The sequence below is a fragment of the Sprattus sprattus genome (genome assembly GCF_963457725.1).
Source record: "Sprattus sprattus genome assembly, chromosome: 12".
Taxonomy (NCBI): Eukaryota; Metazoa; Chordata; class Actinopteri; order Clupeiformes; family Clupeidae; genus Sprattus; species Sprattus sprattus.
The window spans coordinates 22,472,698-22,477,883 of NC_137910.1; positions in this window are offsets into that span (position 1 = coordinate 22,472,698).

Here is a 5,186-nt window from a genome sequence, read left to right on the forward strand (position 1 = left end):
AGAGGCGTTATTTCCAGGTGTGATTTCCCTATCTGTCGGCACACCATTGACAGAGTAGAAATTGGCTGCATAGAGCGGAACTTCCGTGTTGTAGTGATGTCACTGGATAGCTATATGTAACATTTTGCGTAACCAGTCATAGAAAGGTTTTTTCTCTGTGTTGTAGTTTGCGCCGTCTATTTGTGAATTATAGACTGAAACTGATGCCTGAAACAGTTGCGCGTAGCCTTTTAGAATCGTGTTTCGTTCGGCTCACGATATTCACAGGAATAACAAACGTGCCAAACGAAATTTAATCCTCCGTTTTTAGGACTTCTTAATTCATTCACGCACTGCGGTAGGCTATTTCATAGCGCCTACAATACAGTTAAATGTGCCTTTTCCTGCCTTTTCTGTCTAATCCAAACATGGATGGTGAATATAAAACCCATATTTAATAAACATGAGGAAATGTGCAACTTGCTGTGTATACTAGGCTAATACTAGAATACCAAAATCAACAACAACAACAAAAATATTGTTATTGTTGTAATATTATTATTACTACTCATTTCTTCATAGTAATATTATTATTAGTACTATCTTCTTTTCTTCTTCCTCCTCTTAGCTGTCGTCATCATCACCAGCTCTTCCAATTTACCTGGCTGTATCGGTACCCATCTTTAAGCATATGAATAAGAACATGTTTCACGTGCTTCACAATTCAGTTCCAGTTAACCGCAAGTGACCATTGCCTAGCCAGGCTAATTTATTCTTGGATGAGCTCAGAATTCCTATAAAAACTAGGGACTATCCCAATAAGAGGTTGTTGAAAATTATGATTGTAAAACAGTGCCGTGGTGGTCATAGAGCAGAATTGCAGCTACAATTGTCATTAGGCCCGTGTGCAGGGATGGGTATCATGTAAGGTCAAGCATGAAGGCCAGGGTGCAGGTGCAGACCAGTGGAAAATAACAAAGCAGTCAGAAGGGGGTCTCACACTCACACTCACACTCACACATACACACATACACACATACACACATCAACATACACACACACACACACATTCACACATACACTCACTTACACACAGATTCACACACATATACACACATACACAGATTCACACACACATACGCACACAACCATACATATACACACACAAGATGATGCTTTTCAAGGCCAGACATAGCCTTTCAGCATGTGATACCAAGAAAATTGGCAGGAGGATCTATCCTCCCCAAAGCATAAGTCCCCTCGCAACAGGTGAGCGAGTATATTCTGATTGGCTAAAGCGTGGATAAAATATGTGGAAATATTAGGGAATATTCTGATGGGTAATTTGAAATTTTAAAGGTGTGAGGTCCATGACTTGCATAAACTAACGAATTATGAGTATAAAAGGTGAATGCATTGGGTCTTAGATTCAGAGTTGCTCCATGGACCCCCACTCTCGTTTTGAATGAACTCTCTGCAAGGATTGAATAAAACTTCAGTTTATCGGACTCCGGACTTCTGACTCTTCTGACTGATTTGGAAACAGTTGTTTTTCGCTACAACAAGGTGTTAGCCAATATGTTGTCTGCATGCACTGTGGCAGTCAAGCCTCTTCAGTTTTTGTTATCATCCAGAAATATTGGCTACATTTTGGGAGTAGCGGTATTCTAGATACTACTGTAGCATGCACGCGTAGAGCTTCCGAGTGCAAAACCAGAGACTGTAAGTTCCCAGAATGCAGTGTGAATGTTTAGGTAGAACTTAAATATCTAATTGTGTAGTAGCTCGAATTTAGAATGTAGTTCCTGTTCCCCTTTTGTGTCTCATGTTGGCAAGCATTACTGTTATCATTCCTGTTCATGTTATGTTGTAAAATGCCTGTGTATTAGCCCTGTGTTGTTTAGCGTCTTTGTGCACCGTTACCATCTGTGTCATACAGAGACTAGAACTGCCTCCTGTGTTTCTTTACTCAATGCACATTTACTTACCTGGTGTTGAATGATGCACAAGAACAGACTCTGGTCTACTTGATAAAACGTTGTAGTGGTTATAGACAGAGATATATAATACGATGCTTCATTATTTCTGTTACATGTATTTCAGTGTTTATATAAGTAAATTGCTCTGAAAGGAGTAAAATCAAGGCAGAATACTTATCACTCTTCCTTAAAGACTTTTATAATTATTTATTTAAAAATCTTATACTCCATTACACAGGGCTCTCAAGTTTTGAAGACAGGCAAGAGCGACATCTCCCCCAGCCCGCCCACCCGCCCTGGCCCTGCTATATGCCCACAGACCTGCCCCCCCAGGTCTATTCACATTATTTATCAGATATAGGGAGAGGAAGAGAGTAGAGAGTTATACAAGTGAAATAATTCTCAAATTGCAAGACTACGGTCCTAATTAAAAAAAGGAAAAAATAAGCATTAACCTGTGTTATTAAAGCATTGCTCCATATTTTCAATGATGACAGAGAAGTATTAAGGTTTAAAAGTGCTTTATTTGAGCACGATCATGAAGCATATTATTTATCATTTGACAACATGAGCAGTTGCGCAGTGTGTTCCCTTCAAAGAGGAAAGAGCAGAAAGCCACTGAAGGTGCTGTGGTTATTAGAAGTATCATAGAGCCTGTAGCCTGCAGGCAGTTGCATGTTACCCACATCTCCCACTTCCAGCTGCAGAGTCACACAACTGGAGAGATAGGTGTGATTCCCATAGGTATCAGTCTCAAACAAAAATATGACCTGCTCTCCATTCTTAACAATCCTGATATACATTGTGCGTGAAGATAGTATATCCATGACTGTGAATCTAAAGTAGTAGACTCCTTTTACTGGAGCTGTGAAGAAGCCGGTAATGTCGCTAAAGGCCTGTCCAACATCGGTGATGATTTTAGTGAAGACCAAGTTAAGATCAGTATTCCCAGTCTGTATGTATCCTGAGTTAGTCAAACCTGCTGAGAATGCCACCTTGGGTTTCTCTGTAATCTCTTTCTCCAGATTCACTACTTCAGTCTCAGTGGCTGTCAGTCTGCTCTTCACTGCTGTCAGATCTGCCTCTTGTGCTGCTTGTTCCATCTTCAGCTTCTCCACCTCAGTCTCACTGGCAGAAAGTTCCATCTTTAGGTTCATCACTTCAGTCTTTATAGTCGTCATCTCTGCCTTTTGGGCTGAATACACCCTTTCCAGAGCCTCCACTTTAGTCTCAGTGACTGCCAGTCTTTGTTTCACAGCTGTCATCTCTGTGTCTTGGGCATCATTTTCAGCCTCTATTTTATACAGCAGATATTTGGTGTTCTGTAGCTCATTCTGAGTGACGCTCAGAGTCACTCTCAGTTCCACTACCATGTCTCTGACTTCCTTGAGCTCAGCAGAGATGTCCAGCTGGGTAGTTGACACTGATAAGAATTAGAAATTGTAGATTTTCTAGGACGTATCTGGTTATCAGTGTTGTGGGAAAATACAAACCTGTCACCCATAATGTAGGACAGGTGGGGCTTAATTTTCTGTTCATCTGAGGCTGCAATGTCATACCAGAGAGTAGAGAAGTCTTTAAAAAGATATACGTAGAATAAAAAAGGAAATGTTTAGAATGTTTTTTTTATTTTGCCTCTCTCTCGTCTGCTGCAGTCCTGGAGGGAGCCCGGGCTCTCTCTCTCTCTCTCTCTCTCTTTCTGTCTCTCTGAGAGTGGGCCTGTGCCTCTCTCTGGCCTGCCAGGACGTGGGTGCCTGACAAGCTTGTTGTTGTTGAAAAAACATACTTATATGCAACTCCTGAGGTCCTGAATTTTCAATCAACACTCCCTCTCTGACACAATCAGTAGTAATAGTAGTGGCAGTTGCAGTAGTGCTGTATGAGACCCTTTAGTGATTATTTATAAAGGTTTCATCACTTGAACCTGTCACCCATCATGTAGGGCTGGTAGTGCTTTATGTCCTAATTTAACTTCTTCATCGATTCCTTCTGGGAATGCTAGTGAGTATCTAGACTTTAAGAATCACATCTATTCCTTTTTCAAATGCTAGTGAGGATCTAGCTCTCACCACAGACAAATAGTCATAAATAATTGCCAAAACTCTAGAAGAAGAAAAATAAATAAGCAAAATTGATCTTTGGGTGACTTTATGGAATTATATAAATATTGATAATGGAAAGTCCAGAGAAACTGACTAGATTTAGTCAATATACAGCCGCGGAAAAAATTAAGAGACCACTTCAAAATGATCAGTTTCTCTGGTTTTACTATTTATTGGTATGTGTTAAAGTAAAATGTACATTTTAGTTTTATTCTATAACCTACTGGCAACATTCCTACCAAATTTCAAATAAAAATATTGTCATTTAGATCATTTATTTGCAGAAAAATGACAATTGGTCAAAATAGCAAAATTGATGCAGTGTCTTCAGATCTCGAATAATGCAAAGAAAACAAGCTCATATTCATTTTTAAACTACACAATACTAATGCTCACACTTAGGAAGAGTTCAGAAATCAATATTTGGTGGAATAACCTTGATTTAAAATCACAACTTTCATGTGTCTTGGCATGCTCTCCACCAGTCTTTCACATTGCCGTTGGGTGACTTTATGCTACTCCTGGCGCAAGAATTCAAGCAGCTCGGCTTCTTTTCATGGCTTGTGACCATCCATCTCATCAGGACTCATCAGAGAAGACGAACTTAGAAGAACCTCCAGTCCGCTTTTTCAATCCTTATGGTCTTTTACAAACCTCAGCCAGGCAAAGTACAACGTTGTCCCGGAAGAAAAACTTGCTTCCTTTTGCTCTGACAATGTTCCCCAACTCTGAGAAGTGTTTTTTCCAGCAGGGCAATGCTCCATGCCACACAGCCAGGCCAGTAAAGGTGTGGATGGAGTACCACCAGATCAGGACCCTGTCATGGCCAGCCCTATTTCGAGTAGCATAAAGTCACCCAACGGCAATATGAAAGACTGGTGGAGAGCATGCCAAGACACATGAAAGTTGTGATTTTAAATCAAGGTTATTCCACCAAATATTGATTTCTGAACTCTTCCTAAGTTAAAGCATTAGTATTGTGTAGTTTAAAAATGAATATGAGCTTGTTTTCTTTGCATTATTCGAGATCTGAAGACACTGCATCAATTTTGCTATTTTGACCAATTGTCATTTTTCTGCAAATAAATGATCTAAATGACAATATTTTTATTTGAAATTTGGTAGG